Below are 20,939 nucleotides of genomic sequence, written 5' to 3'. Positions count from 1 at the left end.
AGTATTAACAGGAGACTTAGAATAATTCTTCTCCTTTAGTTTAGCAGGCGGGACTTGGGAGTTGGATGACTGGAGGGAAAAGCACTGACAAGAATAACTATCTAAAAGGAGGATTTCCTCGAGAAAGTTTGACTCAAGGACAGCACGATAACTGTATTTTCATGAGCTGAGAGAGAGCAAGATGAGGGAATTTCACAAAGAACACACATCAAGGCAGAGGAAATAACTCTGACAGCCTTAATAAAGCTGCAAATATTTTTCTCTCATCCTCATCTAAGCCCAGAAGCTACTTTCTATTTTTATACCTTTTTTCCCCCTTTTTAATTGGCAAGAAAATAAAGCAAGGTAAAAGCAGGCTGTTTCTTTAATAAATTGTTTGAATATACTTCTCAAAACCCAGATTAGATGTTAAAATATCTATACAGTCAATTTCTCTTCCACAGTTATCTGTTGCTTCCATCCTGAATATATAGATGTTCATCAAGAAGAAAACAGGTTTGGTTCAAATGAATTTTCTTATTACATAATCAAAATGATACCAATTAGCACTATTTCTCAATGGGTCTATCAAAAGCCAACATATTTAAGTTACCACAATCCTTTTGATGAAATGACTATTCAGAGACAATTCAGGCAAAATCTTGAATCCAGCCCTTGCATCCTTTATCCCAATTCTTATCATTTAAAAAATGTTTGGCAAAGGGGAAGGCCCTGAAAAATATTTTCTGTTTTTCAAGTACCTGTCTGTAGTGTGCTGAATCATGGCCCACAAAAAAATATATGCCCACATCCTAATCTCTAGAACCTGTAAATATTACCTTATATGACAAAAGAATGAATATTACCTCACATGGCAAGAGATGCACTTAAGTTAGAGATCTTGAGAGAAGGACCTTTCTGGGTCATTCAGGTGGGCCCTAAACGCCATCATACTTACCCCTGTAAGACAGAAGTAGAGGGAATTTTGAAACAGACACACAGGAGAGACCTACATGGAGAAGGTGATGTGGAGGCGGAGGCGGAGGCAGAGGCAGAGACTGGAGTGATGCAGCCACAAGCCACGGAATGTAAAGGCATGTCAGCAGCCACCAGAAGTAGAAGAGGCAAGAAATGATTTCTTCTCTAGAACTTCAGGAGAAAACAGAGCCCTGTGGATATCTTTATTTTGAATTTCTGGCCTCCCAAACAATGAGAGAATAAATTTCCGTTCTTTTAAGTCACTAAGTCTGCGGTAATTTCTGACAGCAGCGATAGGAAATTAATACACTGTCTAATCCACACTGTCTTCCACAGAATAGACCATGATAAAGAACCAGGCCTAAACTGCATGTTTGTACAAGGTAACCCAGACCTCCAGCCATAGTTAATCAGATCAGAAGTAGACACTGACTCAAAGCCAACAGATCAGGATGAGCTGATCAGATTCTTCCTCTCAAGAATCTGAGCTGAGACATAAAGACCATTGTTAGACTGTTGCTACACCAGAGCTGTGGGGTCACATAGATTTGAGGCTAGAGTGGGTCTCATGGCAAGCCAAAGTCATTTTCAAGCTAAAGTTAGAGGAGAGTTAAGATGCCAATTAACCTGAGAAATGGAAAAATGAAGAGCTTAGCAGAAAGAATTAAATACTAGAGACCTTACTTCATACTTTACAGAGAAACTAAATGCATTCATATAAGAACAATGTTTTCCCATCTTCAAACTGTGATCCTACCTGGATCTATGCCCACACATTCTGTCTTTCTTCCCATTACAAAGGAAGAATTGTCCCTTTCTCTGTTTAAGGAAAACCCTTCCACCTGGATTCTGAATCCCAACTCCTCATGACTGCTCAAGGACCTGATTCCTGCAATTATCATCTTTCTCTCCTAGATCTACCCTTCCCACTCTCTGCTGGATCATTCACAGTGTGTCAAACACACCTTAGTGTTCCCCTTTTTCAAAACTGGTTATTGGAGCCCAAGGCTTCCTCCAGTGACTGCTGATCATCTCTCTACTCTCTTTCAACTCTTCAGAGAGGTTGTCTATCATTGTCTCCATTTTCTCACCTCCAATTTTCTCCTCGACCCAATGCAATGAGGATTTTGTGCCTATTGCTTTATTTAAATAGATCTTATTAAAGTAACAAATGACCACAAAAGCCATCAGGTTGCTTGACTTCTCAGCAACATTTGACAGAGTTGATATTTCTTGAAACCATTTTTTTTTTTTTCAGTTTTATGACACCAAGTTTTCTCCTACTTTCTCTAGTCTTTCTTCATCTCCTTTACGGCTTTTCTTCTAACAGACCTCTAATCACTGTCATGCCTCTAAGATTCTGCCTTTGATTCTCTTCTGATCTCTATCTATATTCTCTTCCTAGATAACCTCTTCCAATCCCTTTTAAACACATTCCGATAACTCAGTTTTGCATCGGCAGTCTAAATTTGTTCCTGAACTTCATATTCAAATAGCCAACTACCTAATCGACATCTCCCTATGGCTATCTAATAATTATCTCACTCTTAACATGGCCAAAAGAATTGTTTGATTCCCCAATCCTAGCCTGGAAATCCCAACTTCCTAGTCTGCCTCTTTTCAACAAACGGCACCAATATCCACTCAGTTACTCAGGTCAAAAACCCTAAAAGTCATCATCCTTAATTCCTCTCCTTCCAGCACATTCCATATCTAATCCATCAGCAAGTCCTCTGAGCCCTGTCTCCAAAAGTGATCCTGACTCTGATGATCCCCTCACCCATTCTTCACCACGACCTTATCATCTCTCAATGAATTTCTGCAACAGCCTTTTAAGTACAGTTAGTTCTACAGATAGCAGCAATATCAGTTACTATATTGCTTATAACTCTTTGATTGATTTCCACTACATCCACATTAAAACACAAATTTCTCTTCAAAGCCTAAAAAGTCCTGTATGATCTGTTCCCTGCTTACTCCTTTGACGTTATCTTTCACTTTTCTCCTCAATTCTTGCATTTGAACCACGCCAGCCTTATTTCTGTCCCTCACACATTTCAAGTTCAGTTTTACTTCAGAGTCTTTGCATTTCTTATTCCTTCTAGTTTGAACTATCCTCCCCAAACCTTCCTATGTGTGACTTCCTCTTATAATACAAATGTCACCTCCTCAGAGAGGCCTTTTCTGACTACCTCAGCCAAAGTACTGTCTCTCACATTTCCCTATTTTGTTTACTTCATAACATTTATTAATATCTGAAATTATTCTATTAATTGATTTGCATGTTTACTGTTTGAATCGTCCCACTGCAATGTCAGCTCCTTGAGGCAATGACTGAATTTTTCACTGTGTGTCCCCAGGTACTTGGCCTATAAAAAGTACTTAGTAAATATTTGTTGACTCACTGACTGGCTGTACAATGCTCTGAGAATCTTTTAATTCCAGTCCACCTTAGGCTTGGTGGTACATCATTTCTTGTTCTGGAATATATGACACTAATTGTTATATTATTTTAATCTCCTTTAATTTGTGCCCATCTGAGTTTCTCATCTTGATAAAATTGTTGAAGTGATGCTATATTCTAAATTTGGACATTAATCAAAGATCCCTGATAGTAAGGCTAAGAATGTGGAACAAAAACAATATGCAGGGCTGATACCCCTTTCACCTATGTTGACCCTTGTTTTCTTGATCTAGACTCAAAATCTTGACTTCCAAAGCCTATCTGAGGAGTTAAGAATATCTCCACAGATTATACCCTGCTTTCTACTGATATATACTTCTCCCTAGGAGAAAAAATGAAACCTTAGAGATGTATAATATATTTTCTGACTTGTCAAGGACATTGAACATAAGCCAGGTATAAGAATCTGTTTTATCATTCAATATAAGGCAGCATGAAAATAGCACCAGCCCAGGCGACGAAGTCCTGAACTCCAGTCCCAAGCTGTCCCTATTTAGTTCAATAAACTTGGCCGAGGACCTAGCCTCCCTGAAGCTGTTTTCTCACCTGTATAATGAGGAGGTTGGACCAGTTGACCACAACGGTCTCTATGATTATTACCCAATTTATGTACCTTTTTCTTTTTTATTGCTTCTATTTTAAAAGCTGCTTTTTCTCTCACTTTCCTAAGAGAATTATGGCTCTGGAAAAGCAGCTGGCTAAGTTTCACTTGCAAAGCACTTCTGATCACACAAAAATGCATGCTGCTCCCCCGGCAGAGAAATGTGTGATGGTTGATTTGCACCTTACTGAATGAACACATGCAATGACAAGTGGAAGTTTTATTGGGTTCATGGCACTGAAGGATAGCAGGCAGTCTCTTCTTTTAGCTCAGGGTGTTTTTGTTTGCTTGTTTAGTTTGAAGAAAAAACACATTTATTCGGGTGTTCATTTACACAGTAAAATGTGGCTCCACACAACTAAATTGTGAGCAGTGAAATTCAAACTGCAAGCTATAAACCCCCACACACTTAGACTGAGAAAGCCAACTTCTCACCAGAGATTTTTCAAAGGGAAGATGAAATGCAGATGGCAAATGCCAGGCTGTGTATGTCTGCATCAACATACACATGTTTGAACTGATCTTACCATGACTGCGCATTAAACTGAAGCCCCCTGCAAATGAATCTCTGGATACCGAGCCTTTCTGGGCAGATACCCAAGTCAGTTTTCATTTTCATTGTCTGCTTTCTGCAATTTTCCAAGCTTCCCATGAAGTGAGGGTGTGTGGGGGGAGTGGGGGGGAGGTCACTCCCCACCCACCCTCAGAATTGCACACAGGCTCCAGTGAGTGACCAGATCTTAGTTTATAATACCATTAGCCAATGAAGAGAAGCAAGGCTCTTTGGAGAAATGGCGGATTCTAGATGGAGGTAAGATATATACAAAATGAGCCTGGAGATTCTAGTAGTACTAGAAGTAAGGAATTTCTCAAAAAAACAAACAAACAAAACTTAAAAACCACAATGATGTGAATATGTCAACAGACACAGAGCCAATGAAAAAACTCCCAATGGCCAAAGCCAGAAAATCAAAATAAATAAAGTAATACTTAAAATCCAAAGTATAAAATAAATATCCATGAGTCCATATTGATGTGAATAAATAAATAATGGGGAGAATAGACAAATACAGAATTCCAAATCATTTATGTAGATACTAATCTCTAAGTAAGTGAAGCATAACTCCTCACTCCTTAAGTATGAGCTGCTTATAAATGTCTTCCTTCCAAAGAGTATGGGAAAGGAGAAAAAGAGTAATTCTACAGTCAAAAACCTGACAAACATGCACTGCCTCAGGCAGGTGGTCAAGGTTCCCATTAATGGTGATGTCATGTCGACAGTGTACGGTGAGAATACCACTTTGTCTCTGTGGTCTTCCTCCCCAAAACCCAAACCCCAGAGTAACTATGAGAAACACATCAGACCAATCCCAATTGAGGGACATTCTACAAAATACCTCACCAGTACTTCTCAAAACTGTCAAAGTCATCAAAAACAAGAAAAGTCTGAGAAGCTACCACTACTCAGAAGAGCGTAAGGGAGACGTGACAACTAAATGTCCTACGGTATCCTGGATGGGATCCTGGAACAGAAAAAGGACATCGAGGGAAAACTCAAGACATCTGAATAAGGCATGGACTTCAGTTAACAATAATGTGTCAATAATGGTTCATTAAATGTGATAAATGTACTAATGTAAGATATTAATAATAAAGACACTGAGTGTGGTGTATATGAGAACTCTGGACAATTTTGCAATTTTTCTGTATATCAAAAATGATTCTAAAATTAAGTGCTTTAAAAAAATGACTGGCTCCAGGTAAATTAAAAAATAATAAATTTATGGAACAATTTCTTCTTCAAAAATTACTTTTCTTATATCTGCTATCAAACACCTGAAAGTTACTCTTGCCTTTTCCAACAGTGCTTTCTCTCTCGCTGTTTAGCATACCCTTGCATTTCATAGAAAGAATATAATTTTTTTAATCTAAAACCTGAACTTTTATCTCCTCTCTTTTGTTGTTAAAGTCTGAAAATCACATGATTTGCTCTAGCATTAATGTGATCCTATTTGTAAAATCTGACAACAGTATAGATTTGAGACATCTTTTTATCTCTCTTTTTTTTTTTAGGTGAGGCAACTCTTGGTTGACCTAACAGATTGCATGGACCCGTCAGCTTACAATCCTTTATTTTTTTTAAATTTTTTTACACCTATAGCACCAGGTCTTCCTAGGTGGTCTCCAATCCAAGTACTAACCGGGCCCGACTGTGCTTAGCTTCTGAGATCAGACGGAATTGGGCTTGGTCAGGGTAGCTTGGCCGTAGACCTTTTTACCTCTTTTAACATTAGCTTTTAGGTGCTTCTCACAGCCTTGTAAAAAGATCCCTCCACTTCAGCCCCTGATTGATTTTCCAGGTTGTTCCCTCCGCTGGTAGTACAGAATCTCTCCATTCTCCTTGAATGCTATGAAGAGTTGAGGTCTTTTATTTATTCTAATTGTCATGAATAGAAAGGTCAGTTCTCAATAATAAACATGGCTTGTGTAGTTAAGGATTTCCTCTTCTGGGAAAAGGCACTGATAAAACCATTTTTGGTGAGAATGGAGAGAAAGAAAGACATGGCATTCGTCTTTTCATAATCATTCCATCCTTGACATTTAGCACATTTTTTGAAACCTGCCTGGAACTCATTTAAGATTATCCTTATTATTTGCTAACTTTAGAGATGAGTAACCATTAGGTTCATATTACAAATTATCAATTCTCCCCGTGAAGTATACCTCTACAAGAACATTTTCACACATGCTATATGAGCAGGCACGAGAGTGAGGGGATATATGTTAATTAACAGTGGCAATTGTTCAGATAGCACAAATTGAGCAGCAGATCAAAATTCTATTGCCCTTCAAAACCTCTCAACAAGCCTGAGATAATATCACCTATTGAAATCTTCACCTTTAGATTCACTCCTTTAATTTAAATGATTTTTGTAACCTGGGATCTCTTATTCTACTGGGGTCCTAGAGCTTTTTTAATAGCAAAATTCTCTTTGTATGTCATACATTTACTAAAATACAGACACACAAGTTAAAATATCAAGTTTCTTCCCTTGTGACTGTAGTCATATCAACTTAGGGTGCTGATAATTTAAGCTAAATGGAAGCTCTAATTAATAGGAAACTATATCCTTGATTATATTTGTTGAGTAGGCAAAATCCTTATAAAATTTGGGGTCGAGAGAAGAAGAGAGATTGTCAGAAGTAGAAAGATTGAGAAACATTGGTTTCTAGTCCTTAAAATGGAGTCTGGCCCTCAGAAAGCCCCTAAAACTCTACAGAATTGGGGGAACTAAAGGAGAGCCCCTCAGGTTTCCTCTAAACTTCTGCCATGAAAATTAAATAGACTGAGGAATTGCTAGCTCTGGCAAGCACAGAGGGAGGATGAGATCCAAAATACATACTTGTCTGTCTCAAGCCCAAAGATCTGCAAAACCAGTATGGTTGGTGGTCCATTCAAGCAGGTGGAAAGGAAATGCAGTGGATTGAGACACTAGAAAGGCCATTGTGAGGCAGCATGAAAGCAGACCAAGGGCCATGGGGCTCTCCAGCACAAACATCTGGTACAGGAGAGTTGAAAGAGGATAGGAGAATGGTAGCAAGGAGCTATGTGACAAGTTGTTTGTGGAACAATGAATAACAACTTTCCCATATACACATAAAATCACTTCTAAACACATTTAAATCTTTGCAAGCTTGGCTATGCTTCTGTTTTGTCCTAAAATGTTAGCGATTTCAGACAAACAAGTCTTATCATTCTATGCCTACTTGTTGATTGGGAAGAACTTTGGAATCACACAATTACCCAAAATACCCTATCAAGTTCACAGACACATAAAACCCAGAATTATTACAAAAATCCTCAATGGAGAAATAGAAATCTTAAAATAAAACTTTAAGGCTTTATCCAACTTTTTAAGCACTACCTGAATGCCAGGTTTTCTTCTTATTCTAACTTTTATTAAATTACTATAATTCATAATCCTCCATATAAAAATAGTTGCTTAACGCTTACCCCACAGTGAAGAAGAACTTATCTCACGTACTTTCTCCTTGCCAAACTGCCTTCCTCACTCCTTTTCTACCTGTTGACATTGGATTCAATTGGGACCAACATGAATGCCACACGAAGTACAGCCGAAGAATGGCAGCCTCAGCTGGAAAATTCCTTTCCTCCTATAAATTCCCAGAAAAATGTGTGCACCACTGATTCACTATATACAAATCAAATATTTATTGAGTCCCTAATATGTACACAGAACTGTCAGAAATTTTCTTAGAAAGTCATATTGCACTTTCCCAAGGCAAAGGTCTTTACTCTGAGAAATCCTAGAGTGAAACCTATATAGTTTGTGTACTCCAATGTGTTTTAAACTCGACTTTTGACCCCTGAGTACCAAATACTCATGAATATCACATGAAGGTACTCATCTACCCCAGTATATTTTAACTGGCCTTCAGAACCCTGGATAGATAGATAGATAGATAGATAGATATTTTATATATCTATTACATATATATTATATTTTTTATATATATAATATATTTTATATTATATATATAATCAAACTCCAAATCATAGTAAAAGTCTTTAATGCAAAGAGCCTCTCTAAACCTGAAGTCAGAGACCGGGTCTGTTCACTGTTATACATAGTATCTAACAAGTACCAGGCACATAGTAGGAACTCAATGAATATAACTAAAGTAAAGGGACGTAGAAGGAGAGAGCGATGTAGAGCTGTGAGCTTCATGAGGATTATTTTATTTAATCCTGGTAATGAGTCCATAAAACAAATATTATTATCCTCATTTCATAGAAGAGAAAACAGACTCAGAAAGATTAAATAATTTTACCAAAGCTCGCACCACTAATGACTATTGGGGGTCAGGATATTTCTGTTTTCTACGTTAGAGCTCTAGAATATTTGATTTAAAAATGTTTTTGTGGTTCGAAAACCAAGTCTACATAGGAAACAGTCTAATAAAAAAGAAAAAACACTGAAATATTACTAAATTTGTTTCTCATCAAGTTTTTTAACTTTAATTAAAAATTAAAGTCACTATCTAATAAAATATTCTCTGTAGTCATTTCAAAAATCTTGAAAAACTTAACCTCCACCTGACATTTATTCTTTTAGAATTGCTTTAGGACTTAAAATAAATCAGTTACACTTATTTTATATACAACCACCCCCACACTTTATTTGAAAGTAAAACAAAATGAAGAAAAGACTTTTTGTTGGGTATGTGATGTTTACCAGTTGCTGCAGGGCACAAAACGCAAACATTTAATTGAATTTCCAAAAATATTTTTATAACATATCCTCCATTTTTATAGTAATGGTGACCAAAATACTCTTTTATATTTGATTTTTTTAATTGCCCTCAAGTGGATGAAACAAGTTTTAATTTTGCAAGTTTCATGTAAAAATGTCACTACAGAAAAAGCAAAATGATGCTTTGTTTTTTGGCTAAAGGGTATATCTTAAAAGAACTAGTGAACACAAATATGGCCAAATTGTTAAGGCTGTGTAAAGTCTAGCATCTGCTGTTATTTAACCAGTATTTCATTCATTCATACAATAAATATCTGAATGCTTATGAGATACCAGGCACTGTACTGGGCACTTCGTAATAAAACAACATCCTGCTTTCAAAAGACTTACATTCCAGGCAAGGTTGGGAACAAGTAACATATAAATGAACAATATTATTTCTGATAATGGCATGATTTCTAAAAATAAAATAGCATAAAACTGGGGGATGAGACACAGCATATGCAATACAGTATATATGGGTATATTAGGGTAGGTGGTATATGAAGGTGACTGCAAAAACGAGGTCTGGAAGAAGAGCCTCCCAGGGAGAGGTGCTGAGCCAGGATGAGCTGTCACATTCAAGGACACAAATAAGGCTCGTGGGGCCAGAACACGGTGATGGAGCAGTTAAAAAAGATGAAGTTAGAGAGACAGGCAGGAACAAGGACAATGTTTGGATGTATTCAGTGCATAGGAAGCAGAGAGGGCTTAAGCAGGGGAATAAAGTACTGGATTTAGTTGTTCAAAGATCACTCTGGATATGCTCAAAAGAGTAGGCGGCATGGAGGCGGGCAGGTAGGTGACATCGTAGTTTAAGATAAGCTGTGTGGAGGGGATAGCTGAGGAGGCAGAGAGAAGAACATGTGCCAGAGGTACACTCTGAAAATGGAGTGAGAAGACTTGCTGATGCGTTGGATAATGTGGGGGATGAGAAAGAGGAAATAGTGATTCCTAGATTTTTGACTTGAGCAGCTCAAGGTAAAATCTATTTCCTGCAATGAGAACTATTTCCTAAATGTGTTTGACTACAGAATCTTTTCATCTGCTGTGATTCTTAACAAGTCCTAAAACACTAGTGTCTGTGAAGCACAGAACGAGAATGCTGTTTTAGAGTCTAAATAGGTATTACTTCATCCTCTCCTCAGAGTCTTAACTTACTCCTATCCTCTGAGGAAAACTGTGGTGTTGCTTATGTGAATTTTAACTTTTCTTATAACTTTTATGAGTGCTTTTAATGAGATCACTTTTGGACTGCACCTAAGGATGGGGGCTGGTTGTCAGGAGAACCAACCATGTGATTATAGGGTTAGCCCTTTAGTCTCATCCCCCGACCTCTGAAGAGGGGAGGGGGCAGGTGGTTGAATCACTCCTCAGTGGTCAAAAATTTAATCAATCATGCCTGTCATGAAATCTCCATAAAAACCAAAGAAAAGGGGATTTGGAAAGCTTCCGGGTTGGTAAACATGCGGAGATTTAGGGAGAGTGGTGTGCTATGGAAGCAGGGCATGGAAGCTCTATACCCTTTACTCTTACCTTGGCCTGCGCATCTCTTCCACCTGGCTGTTCCTGAGTTATACCCTTCTAGAACAAACTGGTGATCTAATAAGTAAAATGTTTCTCTGAGTTCTATGAGCCACTCTAGCAAATTAATCAAACCCAAGGTGGGGGCTGTTGGAATCTCCAATTTATAGCCAGTTGGTCAGAAGCCCAGGTGAAAAACCAGACTTATGATTGGCATTTGAAGTGGGGTGGGGGCCATTCTTGCAGGACTGAGCCTTTAATCTTTGAGATAGTGTAGATGATGTGAGAATTGAGTTGAACTGTAGGACAACTAGCTGAGGTCAGAGAATTGCCGGGTGTTATGGGGGAAAACCTACAAACACAGGTCAGAATTGGGTGAAGAATTGTGTATGCTTAAACATGGATAAGCCTCAAACCTGATAATACTTTAATGTGACTATTTTCACTATGACTACAATTCCAAGTGTTACTGGCTAGATTAACCCATTTTTTCAGTTACCGGGAAGTAGGTCTCATTATATTAATTTTACAGAAGGGGACATAGTCTGAAGTCACACTAGCAGGAAGGGACAAGTGTCTACCTATAATTAATCCTAGGTTTTTCCTTCTCAAAATTTGGCTTCCAGAACAACAGAGTCCAAATCAGACTTCACCACCAAACAAGTGGCAAAGGTAGGTAAGAAAGAAAAGTCTACTGAGAGTTAACAATTTTTTTGAATCTTTTTTTTTTTTTTAATTTAGCCTAACTGAAGAAAATTACAATAACATCTAAAGAAGCTGAAGAAATCCACCAAGGAAGTGATAATATTTTCATTTCGGGAAGTAAGTTCTCTACTCTAAGTTGATTTTATTTAAAGCTCTTTTAAAAAAAATTGTGAAACACTAAAAGAAAATATTGTTGGAGGAGGAGGTATTATCAAAGAAATAACTGCTTGAGACAGTGTCCAGAGGCCACACAGCACAAGAAACTTCCAGGACTTGATATGAACATAAACTGGCCTGTTCCAGGGAAGACTGGCCCCCAGAGAGAGACAGAGCAGGCCACCCCTTTAAAGAGGTGGGCCCTCTAAGGTCATCAGCAGGGTGCACCACAAACAGACGCCCTTCTACATGAAATCCATCTTCTGACAGTTTGTTATAGTTGTTCACTTTCCTCTACACACCAGGGAATCTCAGGTATTGATAATTCCGATGGTTCTGTCTATCCCAAATGTGTTTGTAGAAATTAAAGAAAAGAGAGAAAATGTCCTAGAATTACTAAGAGAGCCTGATGTTTCCTTTAGGGGATTTGTGTAAACAATAAATGGGTGCTCGAACCACCCCAGTCAGTCCCCAAATCTAAATTAAGTTACATCAGTATCTCTTATAGCGCCAACTGCATCTTAAGGATAAAAGGAAGAGGAAAGGCATAAAAAGAACACCAGCTTTTGTTTCTTTATTGTTCTATGAGAGCTTTTTGAGGTTTTTGTTTTAGCAACTAGAGCAACTAGCAATGAAGATAGATGAAAATTAAAGTTTACTTTTTAGTTGATAAAATAAACATTCATAACTTCAGATGACTTTGTGAACGAGGTTGCTAAAAAAGCAGTCCTAATTTTTTGAGTGAATCTTCGCTAGGTTAATTCAATTAAGCTGGTATTTATTTAATGATTAATTTATGTCAAGCATTGACAGACAATAGTGGATATGATAATCTCAGTCTCTATCTGTCGCTGTGTGTGTGTGTGTGTGTGTGTGTGTGTGTGTGTGTGTGTGTGTGTGTGTGTGTGCATATATAAAATCATGCATAACCTTCCTCTACGTATGACTCATTCTCTCTACTTTGAAATCCAGTCTCTCCCAGGTACTCAAGCCACTTAGGATGATCTAGTTTGCACACTTAATGACATTTTCTCTAGCTTATCATCCAAATCAAAACATGAAATATGGCTGGGACAGTGTCACCTTATGCAATACCAGATGCCATCTTGGAGGCATTCAAATCATAACTACATGCTATAATCACAGGGTACTGATTTCCAACAAATTGTTGTTAAAATTCAAATTGTTCCTATTTTCAAGGAAACTCAACAGAAGACATATAATTCTGATCCATGTTTCCCTGAGTGCCTACTGAGGGATTTGTCCCCTGAGAACTGACAGAATGATCAGAGGCTTAGCTGTCATCTGATGTTTTCTAACCTGACAGGAGCTGCACAAGAAACTTATGCTGAGAGAGAAAAAAAGAGCCTAGATAAGAGAAACAGAGTGAGCACACATTTCTACCGATGAGCACTTAAAGAGGCATAGACCTCTTTGTGAAGTACATGGATATATGGACTTGACACATGGCTGACCAAGGTCAGAAAGCTATTTGCTTTCTGAGACTTTATACTGCAAGCCTTCATCACCTGCTTTGAATATGCATTGTTTAGATATGCAAATTAGCACTTGTCTATTAACCAAGGGCATTAACGAAATCACTCTTTCTGAAAGTCTTAATTTTAATTAAAATTAGACCTACAGCCTCACAGGTCTCCAGTGTATTTCTTAAAGCTATGGATGTTATTTTCTATCGGATAATAATCAAGGGTTTTGGGAAAACCTGGGAAGCTTCTTTTGGTTTGCAGTTCTGTTTATTTTGTTTTGCATTTTCTTTCATATACCTAAAATGAGCAAATGTTTATCTTGGCTATTGGCAAAAAAAGCTTTATCATAAAAAAAATTCAAAATTAAAACATTAGAAATGCTACACTGAATCTCTAGTAGGAAAAACATCTAGCAAAATATGCTAATGTAATAAAAGTTTTTGAGGGTATTAAAGTAATAAAGGAAAAAAAGCACAACCTTCTTCAATTCAAAGATGACAAGTGACATTTTTACCTATAGTTTCATCATCCTGATAGCTACTTAAATGAGTGTTTGTTCTGCCCTGAGCACAGAGCTTTGTGAATGTATACTTCACAATACTCATCTGTTTTTCCCAATAAACCTGTAAAGCAGGAATTACTCTCCCAACTCACAGAAAATAAAAACTGAAGCTTAAGGAAGATAAGTAAATTGCCCAAGATGACACCACTTAAGTAACAGAGCAGAGACAAACTCCAATCTGCCTTCCTCAAGAACAAGGAAGATACCTTACTCATCCCTGTCTCTTTAGTGCAGGTCCCTGCTTGGCATATCATCCGCATTTACTAACCATTTATTGAATTGAATTTTGAAATATCCCCAGAAAATCTTTGGGAGACTTTGAAAAACTATTTAGAACTTTGAACTACTTACTATCTCAGCACTTTGATCCCCATTAGATGAGGGAGCTTTTTGTTTATATTCTAACTTTTATCACAAGTGGAGAGAGAAAATTCTGTCATACGTGATCCCATGTCTGAATATGCCAGTCCCCCGCAAAGAATGGCCCTAATATAGCACCTCTAAGACACCACACCTATCGCACCACCCTACATAACACAAGGGCTTAATAAATGTTTACTGAATAAATGTCAAAAACTGAAGATCTTGTTTTCTTTTGTGAGAACATGCTTTTTTTCTGACACCTCTCTTTTGATTCCCCTCAATAGTTTATGTTGAATAAATGGAGCATTGCATGGGGCTAAAAACTAAGATGCTGGGCTTGGACCAACTGGGATCCGAATCCTGGCTATGCCACTAACCAGCTTTCTCCAACCTTACTTCTCCTAAGTAAGCAAGTTATCTAACCCCCTCTAAGCCTCCATTTGCTCACCTTTAAATGGTGATGAATGGTAAGACTTACTCATGAGATTATTATAAGGATTTAATGACACAAGTCAGTGCACTTAGTTTGAATCCTTGTGCATTGCGAGCACTCGGTAAAAAGCCTACACAAGAAAACAACTTATCCTTTTTCTTATATTCATTTCAAAATCAAACATCTTCCCTCAGGAAACTGAATTGTGGATAGCATGCTTGTGACCGAAACACACTGTATTTGTATTTCAATCTCTATCAGCATCTCAGACTTGCTCAGTTAGCCCTCCTTCCCCCAAGTGCAGGGCCGTGTAACTTTTCACTCTCCTCCCTCCTATGGAGAGTTGTGGGAAGGACAAAAGTGGAGCAGGGCTCCTCAACAGACACTTTCAAAACTCTCTTAACATACTAGGAATAATTGAACAATGACAATGGCTTCTTGACTACTTCAAAGAGATATTGAGAAAGGGGATTTGAATTTAAATCAAGTGTCATTAACAAGACTGAAATATTTGAGAACCTCATGGCTAATTTCTGAGGATTAGATTTAGAAAAACAAACACTCTTCTAAGCATGGACTGAATATATGAGTTAGAGATAATTCTTTGCTTTGAAAGATAAATCTCTTCAAAGGGATGACAATATGAAAATATGTTTGCATTTAATTTAGTCTTTATAAAAGACACTGTATACTTACCTACACAGAACTCAATCTCACAGGCCTATGAGTTGGTGATTAGTATAATCTCCTGCTGAAGCCTTGTCCTCAAGTCACCAGAAACCCATCTGGGCCCTTTGTATGATCCATCTGTATGCAGGGGAAAGAGAATGACATTAGCATCATGTCTACACACAGAACAACTATGCATTTAGAGAAAGAAGAAGAAACCACTGAATGCACAATAACCCAATAGGCGTGGGCCTCCTGAGTACAGTAATGTGTGTCCCTGAGAAGTCTGACTTCAGGGTCATGAGCAGCATTGTTGGGGGTGCTCTGCAGCTACCCAAACTGGGGTACAAAGAACTCATGTTCAGACTCTTCAGGTGCCTCTCAATTTCAAGGAGCCAAACGAGTGCTTTGTCTGTCTGCTCAGCCCACACGTCAGAATGGAGGCCTTTCCTCCAGGCTCAGAAACAACACAATCTTTTTTGTTTTCTACCTTATAAGTAAGCAATCAAATGACTCCATCAGCTGTGACCACAAGGAGCCACAGCATGAAACGTGAGGGCGACTCAGTGAGATGGCAGCCTCCTCCTGGAGTGGGTTGTCAGTATGAACAGGCAGCTTACACTTGAGACTTTACTCTTGTGTTTTTATGTATTGCACAGTGGTTAAGAGCATGGGCTTGGAGTCTGACTGCAAGGGTCAAAATCAATTTGTGACCTTGGGCAAGTTACTTTTTTCCTCTTGCTTACTTCAGAGAGTTGTGATGATTAAATGAATTAATAATCTGTTATCTGCTTGAGTTGCCATAACAAATACCACGGACTGGGTGGTTTAAACAACAGAAATTTATTTTCTTACAGTTCTGGAGGCCCTGGTTTCCCAAAATGTATGTCCTTCTCACATGTAAAATATGTTTATTTCCCCCACAATAACCCCAAAAGTCTTAACTCATTCCAGCATCAACTCTAAGCCTAAAGTCCAAAGTATCATCTAAATATCTAAATCAGATATGTGTGTGACACAACGTTCAATTTCTCCTGAGGCAAAATTTCTCTACAGCTATGAACCTTTCAAACTTAACAAGATGTGTGCTTCTAAAATACAATAGTGGGACATAGAGTAGATGTTCCCATTCTAAAAGAGAGAAATAGGAAAGAAAAAAGAAGTGACAGGTCCTAAGTCCAAAACCTAACAAGGCAAATTCCATTAGACAAAGCAAATTCCATTAGACCTTAAGGCTTGAGAATAATGGTCTTTGGCTTGATGTTCTGCCTTGCGGACTCACTGGAGTAGAATGTCATCTCTATGGCTTGGCAGGATGTTGTCCATCACAGCTCTCTTCCAGGGCCCCTCCTATGCTGCAGCTCCCTGCAGGGGCCTCATCCCTGATGGATTGGGCTGGGTTGCAGGTCCATCTTGGACTGGAATGGCGGCCCCATCCTTTGAAACAGCTCTGCTTCGTAACCCTTGCATTCTGGGCCTGTGATGGGAGCGGCAGAAGTGATGGTCTTGAATCATCTTTGGGAGATGTGGGAGATGATCAGTTTTCCCTTGTCTTGAAGAATAGCTCCTGGCTTCTGTTAAGATGACTGTTTAGGTCTGTGGTTCATATCTGTAGTAATACCTTTATCAAACACCCGTCATTCCTCTCTTCGGGGACTCCAACTGTATATATATTATGCTGCTTTAAGTTGTTCCTTGACTCAATCATGCTCTATTTATTTTATTTTTAAACTGGGAAATATGGCACTCAGAAAATTAATTCAATTTTTATTTTCAAAAATCAAAGCCCTAGTTATATTTTGAAAACATCTTTTACTTTGTAGGTTTTAGTTATCTTTATTTTCACTAATTTTAATCACTGTGGGATATATTTAACATTCTAAAATATTTCCAGTATGTCTATATTGTATTTTTAATACATTCTCATAGAATTTCAAACTGAAAAGTCATAACCATATTGAAGTAAAAGCTCTTCTTTTTCTACATGACAAGTAGACCCAGAGAGTGTTTTGGTGTGTGTGCAATACAACATGGTTACCCAGGGGCCGAGTGAAAAACCAGAATCCATCTCTTCCGTCATTAAATCACTGATGTAATAAACAATCAAATAGGGAACTAACTGAATGCCAGGCACTGCTCTAGCCTGCAAAACTATTTTCTTCCCTTCCCTAGTGATGCTCACAGTCTAATAGTGGTGACAGTCATGCAAAAGGGAATCAGACTGCAATGTAGAAAATGCAACCGTGGAGGTGTGCACAGGACAGCACTGGGAATAGGATGGGAGTGATTTTGTTGTTGCTGCTGTTTTCAAAGCCATGCTGTATTTTTCCCCTTAATATTAGACATTAAGATTTTCAAAACTTTTCATTGAAGTGCTGCATACATATAGAAAAATATATAAACTGTTTTCATAAAATGAACCCACCCTCGTAATCAGCACCAAAATCAAGAAACAGAATATTACCAGTACCTGAGAAGCCCCATTCTACTTATGCCCCACCCAAGGACAACAATACTGGTGACTGTGCCTGAGGAAGTGGAGCAAATCACCCCATAGGAGGGGCCACATAGGCTGATTGCTAGTTCACCGCTCTCTCCACTGCACCAAATGTCCTTCTTGTTAAAGCCCTCTAAAATCTTCCAAAATTCCAGATTCCACAAAAACCTCTGCTATATGGTTAAATATGAGAGGTCACTACACTATAAAATATATACATTTGTATAATTTGAATGACTCAGATTTAAAAGATTTTTAAAAATACTATCAGGGGAGTTTCCTTTTACAACTCTTCCTGAGGCACATGTGCACTTTTAGAATCACTACATGGACTATTTTTCAAACAATGGCAAACACAAATCTAAAAGCTTCAAGGTATGACACTGATGACTCTAGTTATGAGGCATTAACAGTCTTATGTCGTTTGGCAATAAACTATTAAAACTTTTCTTTTGTCTTTCAAAATAATTAAAATCAAGATGTTTCGTCAATGAGTAAAACAGAAACCTATAATGATGTTCAACTCCATAAATTTTTTCCTGTCCAAAACAAAAGAAAATGTTGACTCTGGCAAGAGAATGTAGTGGGAAAGTTCCTTGGAAAAGTGATGACAGTAAATGTATTGAAGAGACTCTGCTTTTAGAGTACTGACAGGGGTTCTCTTTTTTTCTAGTTATCTTTATGGTACACTGTTGTATGAACAGTTTTAGTACTGTGGGTTTGGTCTTTTGGAACCTGGGGAGTAAAGAGGAAAAGGAAATAGAAGAAATATCTAATGCTATGAAAATGCCTGTGACCAAAAATACCTGAAACATCAACATCTAAATTTACACTCTAAAAAACATATTGTAGGGTTGCTGTTAACACCAATCAAAATTTATTATGAAATTGATTCTTAGGTGGATCAATTTTCTTTTAAATTAGCACTGGGAAATGAGCCCATGAAATACTAATAGGGATGAAAGTTCAAGAAATAAAATATTGGTGATGAGGACTGAGATTGACTTCTACTGTCTGTCCCTTAGTTATATTTCACAAAACCATTTTTGCCTTTTATTCTTTCATTAGACTCATTAAAAAGAAATCTGCAATGCTTCACAAATTTTGTAATCTGTAACTCAAAATATTATCTAACAAATCAACAAAAACAGATGCTATTGTAACAAATTTGTGAAAAATGCTAGTCACTGCCTAATTTTGTATCACTCCAAAGACTCCAGTCAGTGATGTTGTGATGTCTGAGGATTATATGTTTGTGAGTTTGATAAATATTTAAATCTTAAGTCCTACAAGTAGCTCTAGCATCATGAAATATCTGTTTTATTAAAAAATTGGCGGCCCCCTAAAAAATAGCATAGATGATAGAGGCTTTGTTCATCCCTCTTGCATCAACAACAAAGTTGTGACGGAAATACAGAGCAAGCATCAAACAGTGTCACCTGGGATCTAGATGAACAGAAGCACTACAACTAGGGAGAGAAATAAGACATCAACCTGCAACAGCAGAAGGTAGGAAGGGGCAAAGATGAGAGAATGCCTGGTTCCCAGCAGCAGAGTGGTACAGAGGCTATGGCAGTGGCAGCCAGTAGCTGCAGACACCTCTTAAATGAGCTGTGTCCAAAGGACTTTCACAGTGACAGACCCACTCATTCTGAGCACCAGAGCCAGGTCAACTGATTGGAGACATGAGGGACTTACAGGGGGAGTTGTTGAAGCGAGGGCCAGAGGTCAGACTTTCTCCTAGGCAGAAGTGCTGGTGGTATCCATTGTTTCTCTGTTGAGCCCTCCCCCATCCTAGCATGTGGACACAGGGCCACCATAGCTGAGACGTCATCAAACTGGATAACAGAAGTCGCTCCACCCAGAAGATTCCCTGAAACTCTGCCTCCCCCAACTCATAGCCCTACCCCAGCCACATCCAGTTGTGTCCTCAGTGAGACCTGTGTCCCTTGCTGAGCAGTTTCAAGACTCACACTGGTGGCAGCTGACCTCAGTTTCTGGTGTAACCTCTTGAGGCAACTAATAGCACAGCATCTATGGATTGCTTGCTGAATCTTAACAGGTTGCCTTGGAGAGACACAAGCTGGACCTAAACTTAGCCTGTAGCTGAACTCCTTAGGACTGTGCCACTAGATGCCTGCTACACAAAACGATGCTAATAAGACAGGGAGACTTAGGAGCTTTGCTTAGTACAAAGAAATGGCCACAGAAAGGCAGCCCAAATAGGAAGACAAAGAAACAGAAACCATATGAAAGAAAAGAACAGAGACCAAGGAAAAATGGAGTCAAGCAATCTAACAGATGCAGAATTCAAACACTGGTTATAAAGATGCTCAATGAACTTAGGGGAAGAATAGATGAACTCGGTGAAAACTTTAACAAACAGATAAGAAACATAAAAATAGAAATGGAAATTATAAAATGGAATCAGTCAGAAATGAAGAAAACATTATCTGAGATGAAGAATATATTAGAAGGAATTAACAGAGTGGATGAAGAAGAGGATTGAACCACCAATATAGAGGATGGGGAAGCCAAGATCACCCAATCAGAATGGCAAGAAAAAAGAAGCCAAGAATATCATAATTTAAGGAGCCTATGGGACAAAACTAAATACAAAAATGTCTGTGTCATAGGAGTACATAAAGGAGAAGAGGGAGAAGAAGTTGAAAAACTATTTAAAGAAATAATGATGGAAAACTTCCCTAACCTGATGAAAGAAACAGACATACAACCCCAGGAAACTCAGAGAGTCCCAAAAAGGATAAACCCAAAGAGGCCCACACCAAGACACATTATAATTAAAATGACAAAGGTTAAATACAAAGAGAGAATCTTAAAAGCAGCAAGAGAAAAGCTCCCTTATAGGTTAGTTACCTATAAGGGAGCACCCATAAGACTGGTAGCTGATTTCTCAAAAGAAATTTTGCAGGACAGAAGGGATTGGCAAGAAATATTTAAAGTGACGAAAACTCAGGTTCTACAACTAAGAATACTTTATCCAGCAAAGCAATCATTTAGAGTTGAAGGACAAAGAGTTTCCCAGACAAAAATAAGCTAAAGGAATTAATCCAGTATTACAGGAAATATTAGAGGAACTTCTTTAAGAAGAAAAATATGTATCAAAAACATGAATAAAGAACGGTAATAACTACATGTTTATCAACAAGTACTTCAAATGGAAAAGAATTAAGTGCTCCAACCAA

At 38.1% G+C, this 20,939-nt stretch overlaps 1 long non-coding RNA gene across 4 annotated transcripts in view; it reads right to left on the bottom strand.

Annotated features, from left to right (window-relative positions):
• Positions 1-20,939, bottom strand: part of LOC120608227 (uncharacterized) — a 302,358-nt gene that overhangs the window by 256,973 nt on the left and 24,446 nt on the right. For all 4 annotated transcript variants that reach the window (XR_005654343.1, XR_005654346.1, XR_005654345.1 and 1 more), the window contains exon 2: positions 15,264-15,374. This is a non-coding gene — a long non-coding RNA (uncharacterized LOC120608227). The remainder of the gene's footprint in view (positions 1-15,263; positions 15,375-20,939) is intronic.

Source organism: Pteropus medius, unplaced genomic scaffold, assembly GCF_902729225.1.
Source record: "Pteropus medius unplaced genomic scaffold, Ma_sr-lr_union100, whole genome shotgun sequence".
Taxonomy (NCBI): Eukaryota; Metazoa; Chordata; class Mammalia; order Chiroptera; family Pteropodidae; genus Pteropus; species Pteropus medius.
The sequence above is the reverse complement of the archived record's forward strand: the minus strand, read 5'-3'. Positions and strand labels throughout refer to the sequence as shown.